The sequence below is a fragment of the Ursus arctos genome, unplaced genomic scaffold (genome assembly GCF_023065955.2).
Source record: "Ursus arctos isolate Adak ecotype North America unplaced genomic scaffold, UrsArc2.0 scaffold_23, whole genome shotgun sequence".
NCBI lineage: Eukaryota > Metazoa > Chordata > Mammalia > Carnivora > Ursidae > Ursus > Ursus arctos.
The window spans coordinates 35,607,676-35,617,389 of NW_026622908.1; positions in this window are offsets into that span (position 1 = coordinate 35,607,676).

Genomic DNA, 9,714 nt, shown 5'->3' on the forward strand with positions numbered 1-9,714 from the left:
AGAGAGAGAGAGTGAGGGGAGAGGCAGAGGGAGAGGAAGAGGGAAAGAATCTCAAGCAGACTCCCCGCTGAGCACAGAGCCCAACGTGGGGCTTGATCTCACAACCCTGAGACCATGGCCTGAGCCAAAATCAAAAGTCAGACGCTTAACAGACTAGGCCACCCAGGTACCCCATGTACCATATTTTCTTTATCCATTCGTCCATCCATGGACATTTCAGTTGCTTCTGCATCTTGGCTATTGTGAATAAGGCTGCGATGAACACAGGGGTTCAGATAGCTCTTAGAGATCCTGATTTCAGTTCCTTTGGCTACATACCCAGAAGTGGGATTGCTGAATCATATAATAGTTCTCTTTTCAACTTTTTGAGGAACCCCCATACCGTTTTCTTTGGGGATCGGCACTGGTCATTGACACCAACCCCTGGCCCTTCGTCTCAGCTTTGCTGCCACCCAGGGGCCATTTCATGCCATGCCAGGGCTTGTCTCCAAGTGTCCCTTTCAGGACAGTAGTTCTTGCAAAGAAAGTGAGGGTGGAAGGAAGAAGAAAGAGCATCTGAGGACACGCTCGGGGAGCCACGAGACTCTAAGAGTTGCAGAAGTCCCACAGGTGATTCTGCCACGTGCCCCCACCCTGTGCTGTTAGGGACCCACGGACTGAGGCAAAGCTCCAGAAACAAGGAGGGGAAGGGGAACCAGGACAGTCCTGTCTGTTTCCACCAGCACCAAGAACACATGTGAGCTGTTGCTTCCAGTGGGGCTTCTGCTCCGCCTTATGGATGAGCCAATGTTTTGTTTCTGACACAATTCTCCAGCCAGTGAACCCAGGAACAGGGAAGCTAAGAAATGGCCTTTCCTAAAAATTCGTAAAGCAAACCACAAGAAGGGACTCGTATCAAGAATATATAAAGAACTCTGACACCTCAATAATAAAAGACAAATCAGAAAAGGGTCTAAACAGACGTTTCTCCAAAGAAGACATACAGAAGACCAATGAGCAAATAAAAAGATGTTCAACATCATTAGCCATCAGGGAAGTGCCAAGCAAAACCACAAACACGCACCATTTTAGTTACATTGGATGTTGAGTGTCTTGGTTCTTTATATATTTTGGATACTAACCTCGTATTGGGTATGTCATTTGCAAGGATCTGCTCCCATTCCATAAGTTGCCTTTTAGTTGTGTTGACTGTTTACTTCGCTGGGCAGAAGCTCTTCATTTTGATCCCAAGAGTTTATTTTTGCTTTTGTTTCCCTTGCCTCAGGAGACAGATCTAGAAAAATGTTGCTATGGCTGATGTCAGAGAAATTACTGCCTGTGCTCTCTTCTAAGATCGTTATGGTTTCAGGTCTCACATTTAGGTCTTTAATCCTTTTTGTGTGTGGCGTAAGAAATGGTCCAGTTTCATTCTTTTGCATGTAGCTGTCCGGTTTTCCCAACACCATTTGGTAAAGAGACTGAGAATAGCAGTGCTTTTGTCGGGAACATCTCTTGAGTGTGCTGGGTGCTGGATTACACCCTTTCCTGGCACATACCAGAGACTGTCTGAACTCCCAGATATCCTATACACTCCCCACTTTGGGAGGCTCTGATAGGGAGGCAAAGGTGTGTGGGAGGAGTCATACCCTTATGCCTTTTGCTTTTGGGGGATGGGAGAAGCAGAGAATTAGTTGACAACCGGCCTGAATCAGATCAGAGCAGGTCTGAAGAAAGGAGTAAGGATGAGGTCATGGCAGGGCTGGGGAGCACGGAGGGCCCATTCCCTGCTGCAGGCAGCTCTGTGTCCTAGGAGAGTAGATTCCCAGGCCTCCCTGTCCCGGCTGGTGGGTGGAGCAGGAGCTCGGAGGCTCTCCCTGGGGGCCAGTCGATTCCACCCCCTTCGCTGGCCCTTCTGCCCCTACTTCCTTCTCAGTTGCAAGATCCCAAAGTCAGTGCTGGAAGGGCCAGGCCCTTAGGGAGTTTATTCCCCCTCGTTTTATGGAGGAGGAAAGCAGGAGGCAGAAGGGTGGCCTGGCTTGCGTGTGTACCACACCAGGAGAGGCGGGCAGCCTAGGACCAAGGCAGGCAGCCTGGACCACAGACCTCCTAGACTCCCAGCCCAAGAGGCCTCACCACCGAGGGGCAAGGCCCAGATGCAGAACTCCACTCCCTCCCCTCCCGACCCTCACTGGAAAGCTGAGCTCTCCAGTGACCCATCCGACTCAGATTAGTGAGGTCTTTGTACAGCCCTGCCCACCCAGATGGGAGTTTCTGGAAAGCAGGAAGGTTTACTACTAGATAGGATGCTGGGACCCACCCAGCTGGGTGGGGCTCCCACTGGGCAGGGCAACCAGCCCCCGCTGGCCCCTCCTTGGGCACGATCCAGATGACGCGCTCTGAGGGCTATGAGCCTGAGCAAGCTCACCCCTCCCAGAATTTCCAGCGCTTTGGGGACAGGAAGATGAGATGCTTTCACTTTCCAGCGGACCTCTTCCGGAGGCCAGAGCAGGTGCGGGCGTCCTTAAGTGCTGAAACGCAAAGCTTAGCTGGGACAGTCAAGGCCTTTCCTGATCTGACTCATCCCATCCTCAGCCCGCCCTCCCGCCAGGCCCATTTCTGCGTGTTCCACAGTCAACTCCTGTTACTGGCTGAATTGTGATCCCTGCCCAAATTCGTGTGTTGTCCTCATCTCTATACCTCAGATGCAAATACCTATATTTGGAGATAGGGTCTTTAAAGAGGTAATGGAGTTAAAATAAGGTCCTATGGGTGGGCCCTAATCCAATAAGACTGGTGTCTTCTTTAAGATTTTATTTATTTATTTATTTATTTATTTATTTATTTATTTATTTGAGAGAGAAAGAGAGAGAGCACGGGCAGGGGCAGAGGGAGAAGCATACTCCCGGCAGAGCAGGGAGCTGGATGTGGGACTTGGTCCTGGGACTCCAGGACCATGACCTGAGCAGAAGACAGACACTTAACTGACCAAGCCACCCAGGCGCCCAAGACTGGTGTCTTTTGTAAAGAAGAGTTTAGGACACCGAGTCTCACAGAGGAAAGAGCACGTGAAGACACAGGCAGATGGCGGGACTGTCTGAGGGCTCAGAGGAGACCCACCTGCCAGCACTCTGATCTCAGCCTTCAGCCTCCAGCACAGTGAGAAGCCGTAGTTTAAGGCACCCGGTCTGTCGTATTTGGTCATGGCAGCCTGGACAGATCAAGACAGCGCTCACCGTCGAGAACATCCCATGCTCACACCTGGCGTTCGCCCAGGCCGACCCCCCCATGCCACCCTGGGTGAGGCCCCTCCCTCTTCCTCCCAGGCTCTGACAAATCCCACCTTCCAGGCCTAGCGAACTGCTCAGTGCATTTCCCTCCAGGATCCCCCGAGTCAGCAAACTGCAGGGTCGGGCTGGGTCCACATGTCGCCACCGTAATCTCATCTCCAGGACACCGTACTCGAGGTTATGGCCAGAATTTTACCCCGAGACAGGGGCTGTTCCTGCCTTATCTCCACAGGCCCAGCGTGAATACCAGATGGCCCGATAAAATGCCTGCTGGATGGAACTGAATCGAGGAGTTTGCCGAGGGCCTCAGCACAGCTGCGGCAGGGAGGGTCCCCGACCCTCAGACCCCATAGCTTCCCTTTGGTGCCTCTGCCCTGCTTCCCGCACAAACTGAGAAAGCCTTTAAGGTCAGAAGAAATTAGCACTGCCTTAGAGATTGTATATTCTAAAACAGAAGCCCAGGGGCCAGGGGGAGGGGGCAATGCTTAACCCCCAAATATGGGTTGTGAATGATGACAATACAGGCTGCCAGGGGCTGCAAACTGCAGACTTTAGGGGAGGGAAGTCAGTCCTTTCCCACCTTCCGAGCACCCAAAACTCAAGTCTATGGTTCCTTCTCATGCTGGGTAAGGCCAGCCCTAACCTGTTATGTGAATCTGAAGGACAGTGTGTGTGTGTGTGTGTGTGTGTGTGTGTGTGTGTGTGTGTGTGTGTAAGGGAAAGAGAGAGATGGGGATAGGGATAGTTATGGGTGGGTCCTGGGGTAGAATAGACCCCAAACTTACCTGCGGGGTGAAGCAGGGATAGAAGCTTCTGGTACCCTGGGGGCGCCTGGGTGGCACAGCGGTTAAGCGTCTGCCTTCGGCTCAGGGCGTGATCCCGGCGTTCTGGGATCGAGCCCCACATCAGGCTCCTCCGCTATGAGCCTGCTTCTTCCTCTCCCACTCCCCCTGCTTGTGTTCCCTCTCTCGCTGGCTGTCTCTATCTCTGTCAAATAAATAAAATCTTTAAAAAAAAAAAAAAAGAAGAAGAAGCTTCTGGTACTCTGGAGAGAACAGCGTCTGAAGCTCGGACAGGCCTGGGGCTTGACATCTTAGCTGATGCAGTGAGCCAAACATTTCGATGAGAGGACCCAGCAGAGCCGCTGGCCCTTGCTGCGTGCCCGTCATCCACAGGGTGCTACCCTTCTCCTGACTGGCCGGACCTAGTGGTGAGCCCCGAACACAGAAAGAATCCTGTTTGGGGCCAGACTGGCAGGGGTTAACAAAGAAAGACAGGTTGCTTCTTGAAAACAAAGGGCTGGGTCAATAGATCTGCAGTTGCAGATCGATGAGGGCAAAGGCTTCACTGGCTCTGCCAGTGTCTCTGAAACCTCTAGAACAGAGCAATTCAGGAAAGCCAGGCTGAGGCTTGAAAGGCCTGTGGTATATCTGTCCTGGGGCCAACATCCTCAGCACCCAGGGCTCCCTCTCCCCACCCAGAGGACCCCTGGGGATCAGACTCACACTGGGCAGAGCTGGAAGGACCCCAGGCATCCTCCACCTACGTTCTTAATCTGGGGTCCGTGGTTAACAATTCAGCCATCTGTGAACTTGGACTGAGGGGAGAGATGTTCACACGCCTGTAACTGAAACTTGGCATTTTTTTCCTATTGTGAACACAAGCATCAAACCACAGAAGAGTCCAGAGTACCTAAGGCTTTGTCACTAAGGATAATGACAGGTTTTTTCATAGCTCATTAGTCATTGCAGTATTCTCAAAACATTGTTAATATGACCACCTCAAAATTGTAGTAGCGATTGGACCTACCACTGGATTTTGTTTGTGTTACTAAATAAATACATATACCACAAATTTGTTTTTTGATATTTCGATAGCTGTGTTTCAGTATAATTAGTTTCCTTTGTGATCCTATGTATTTTATCGGCCTACCAGAAGGGTCCATGGCACAAAAAGGGCTAAGAACTCCCACTGTGGTTCGACACCCATTATAGATGGGAAATGGGGGCCTAGGGGAGGCAGTGTTTTTCATGGATGGATGGATGGATGGATGGATGGATGGACGGACAAATGAAAAAATACCACAGGAATAACAATAATAATAAACCTCACTGACTGCCTCCCCTAAGCCAAGCATGTTTTCAAAGCAATTTAAGCCTTGGGGCGCCTGGGTGGCCAGTCGTTTGGGCACCCAACTCTTGATTTCGGCTCAGGTCATGATCTCAGGGGTCATGAGATCAAGCCCCACACTGGGCTCTGCACTGGGCGGGGACCCTGCTTAAGATTTTCTTTTTTCCTGTCTCTGCCACTCCCCACTGCTCACGCACTCTCTCATACTCTCTCTCTCTCAAAAATAAATAAATCTTAAAAAAATAAAAATTAAGCCTCACGACAGCCCCATCTGGAAGATGTTATGTCCCCACTGCACAGATAAGAAAACTGAGGCATAAAGATGTGAAGTCCTGGGGACTAGGCTAGTCAATGGAAGAGCCACAGTTGAAACCCATGAGCCCGCATTCTGAACCTCCCCGCTCTATGACTAACCAGGCCGGGTACGCACGATTTGGTCCTGAGCTCTGGAGTCACAGACCAAGGTCTCGATTCCAGCTCTGCCACTTGCAAAGCTGCACGACTCTGGGCAACTTACTTCTGCAAATCAAAGTTTTCTCGCCTGTACATGAAGACAGGAACATCGTCTCCGTCACTGGGTCGTCTGGATTCACCAGGCATGGGACGCACCCAGCACAGGGAATGGCGCATACTAAGTACTCAAGAGTTTGGTTTTCGTGGATGAAACTAAGATATAGACGCATTTAAAGTGGTAATGGGTGCCCGCGTGCTAGGAGCTCCAGAAATGATGAAAATAAAAGTGTCAAGGCTAACCCAGATCCCAGCTTCTGGCAAGATCCTTAGGGGTCAGGAGTTAACAAGAGCCCATTGGGACTTTGCTTTGGGGCTGAGGGGAAAGGTTGAGACTGCAAGCACTCGTGTGACTGCGTCCGAGCCAGGGCTTCCTTACCAAGAGTACAGCAGGGAAGGGGACAGGACAGCTTTACAGCAGGAATCCTGACAGCACCGCCTCGGCCAGCGGGGCACAGTTACAATGAACAAATGACAGGGGGGCCTGGGTGGCTCAGCCGGTGAGGCGTCAGAGATCGGGCCCCAGGTCAGGCTCCGTGCTCAGCAGGGAGTCTGCTTCTCTCTCTCTCCCTCTCTCTCTGCTCCTCCCCCTGCTCACTCTCTAATAAATGGATAAATCTTTTTTAAAAAATGAACAAATGAGAGGTCATGCTGAGACCAGGTACCGTCAATAGAATGAGAATGGCACTTTCCTTCTACCTCTCGAAAATCTCTCATCCCTTTCTAATCACAGGAAAACCATCAGACACTCTCACATTGAAGAACGTACAATAAATTACCAGACCAGGACTCCTCTCCACCGTCAAGGTCACCAAAAACAAGGAAGGTCTAAGAAACAGTCCCAGGCTAGGGGAGCCTAAGGAGATGTGACAACTAAATGTAATCGGGGTGTCCTGAATGGGATCGTGGAACAGAAAGGGGGAGGCTAGGTAAAAACTAAGGAATGTGAATCAAGTGTGAACTTGAATAAGTAATAATACACCAATATTGCTTCAATAGTTGCAACAAATGCATCATACGAACGTAAACTATTACAATTAGGGTTAATTAGCTGTGGGTTTAGAGGAACTCTCTGTATTTTTGCAACATGTCCATAAATCAAAATCTATCCTAAAATTAAAAGTATTCTTTAAAAAAAAATGTTAGCAGTGTATCTGGGCAGCGATGTTACAGGCAGATTTCTGAATCTTACTTCTCCGCGTTTTCTGGGTGGTCCACGATGAGTGTTCTGCTTTTGCCATCAGAAGAAAATTCAATAAACTTTGTTTCAAAAAAATGAATGAATGGGTGTTTGGCCCTTTGGAGACAGTGCTATCTAAATAAAAGTGTAATTAGAGTCCTTTCTCTGGCAGCGATTAAAACCCACTTTATCACTCTGCGCCCAGGAGGCTCTAGCCACGAGGGCCTGGCTCACTCCCCAGGGCAGGGTGGTGTGCCTCTGAGCCCTGCCAGCACTTTTCCTGTCTGTGAGCAATCAGCACTTGCTGGCAGAGGAAGGGAGGGAGCCGGGCGGCTGTAGCAGAGGCCAAAGGGCTTGTCCCAGGTGAGCCCGTGCTCTGGCTCAGTGAGACTCTAGAGGCAGAGAGATCCTGTCCACCAGCTTCAGCCTGTTCTGGGCCATCGGCTAAGGAATGACTGCTCCATCAGAACCAGCCTGTCTCCAACCCTCTCGGGACAGGCAGTGACCACGGCAGATGGCTGGACCGCATCTGGGGACAGGACACTGGAGGAAGGTCCTAAGTGGGCAGCAACCCTTCAGAAGATTCCCCCCAACACCCGCCACCCAGATCCCAAGGACACCATGGGCAAAGGCCAACTTGTTCTCAGGCTCAGCCCGATCCAGAACCCCAATTCCAGCTCCTGGGTGGCAGGGAATGTGGGACCACTCCCCAGGCTCCACTCCGGTTCAGTTCCCAAAGGCTTCCTCTGTCATCTGGAATCCCATTCATATGTGGCCGGGCTCTTGGTGAGGGCCTCAGGAGCAAGGAATAGGGGAGAGACGGTGTGGAGACATTTCTAATGGTTATGAGATTGGGACAAGGTTCTCTGAGAAGGAACAGCTTGGCTTTCTAACATGTAGGAGATGGGTTGAAAAAGGTTTGATTCCTTTATAAACACACTGAGCTGTTGCCTTCGGCCCAAAAGGCGGTACATTTACTCTAGTGACTCTCCCAGAGCTCATTCAAGTCTTCAGAAAATGCCTCCCGAGCCACCTTTGACCAAATTGATCAGCTTCTTGACTGCCCGAAGTATTCCCCAATGCATGCATCCAAGTGCCTTTCAGCTGTTTCCAAAATCCAAATCCAGGCAAAAGACCAACAGCACCTGCCCCTGAGGCCACTCCCGAGAACCCCAGACACAGCCAGAGAAACGGCAGCACCACAAGAATGTTACTATCCCAGCTGTGGTATTTGCCACACACCTGCCTTTCTGGTCAAAGCTTGAGTGGGTTGCCCTCTCTCCTAGGCTCCCAACAAAGGTCCTGAACCACTCCACAGGCAACGGGTGAATGTGGGACACCCCCGCCCATACACCAGATCTGGCTCTGCCTTCCCTGGGAGCGGGCCCATCTCTTCTCCCTCCCAGCAGAGCCTGGGCACTGGGACAGCCCAGGCTCCATTTGTCCCACTAATGAGTCTTAAGTGTTTGGCTTGGGCTCCTGCCAGTCCTACTCCTACAAGGCAAAGAGAATGGGGGAGAACAGGACAAAGCTCATGCCAGCTCAGCTCTGCTGAGCCCTCGGAGGGCTGGCACTGGGGTTGCCTGGCACCGACTCACCAGGTGCTGACTTGGGGCCCCCCTTTCTTTCCCCTCTATTTCAGGGGGCTTCCCAAAATGCAGATTCCTGGGCACAACTACTGGATTGGAAGTCTGGAGGTGAGCCCGGGAATGTGCATTTCAATAAGCACCCCAGGAGATCGTGATGCCTGACGAAGGTTAAAAACCACTGCTCTGGGAGGTCCGTGATGCGAATTCCAGGCTAGTGTGTATGTGTGTGTGTGCATTTTTCTAGGCAGTCCACAGCTTTGGTCAAATTCTCAAATTAGGTCAATAGCCCCCATACCTCCCTAATGTAACATAACGTAACGTAATGTAACGTAACATAACATAACACACATAACAACATAACGTAACATAACAGAGCAGGCTAAGCTTTTGCGAATGGGATGATTTCCAAATTCAGGTGCAGCTCTGATCTCTGACTCAGTTCAGACCCCATCAAGGCGAGGCCCACAGGAGCCACTCTTCTCAGCAGCCTCAGAGAAAGCGGTTGGCAGGTCTGGGGAACCGGCCGAGGAGGATGTCAGGGCCCGGTGGACACTGCAGGATGCATGGACTAAACGGGCCCTCAGGGATCACACAAGCCAAACCCCCCCGCAAGAAGGATGACTCTTCACCAACACCTAGTCCTCTGTGGCCACACAGCTAAACTACACTCCCAATACAGTACCCCCTGCAGCTGGCGGGGGCCAGGAGTTGAATTCTGGCCAATGGAAGAGTCTCCCGTCCTGTGGTCCCTGTGGGAAGGCTCTCCCACGAGACCCTGCCCTCTCTGCTGGGGGCTCGGGGGGGCGGGGGGACTCCAAGGCCCCTGCAGATAGCCGAGCCACCACAGGGAGGAAGCTGGGTTCTAAACGACTGCAAGGCGCAGAGCGTGCCCACCACCAACCCAGCCTGGACTGTGCCATGAATGGAAAATAACCCTGTGTGTGTTCAGTTACTGGGATTTGGGGGTTGTCTGAATCAGCAGTCAGCCTCCTGTCACCAATGCGCCCTCCTCAGTGACACCGAGCCCACGAGTGCAAGG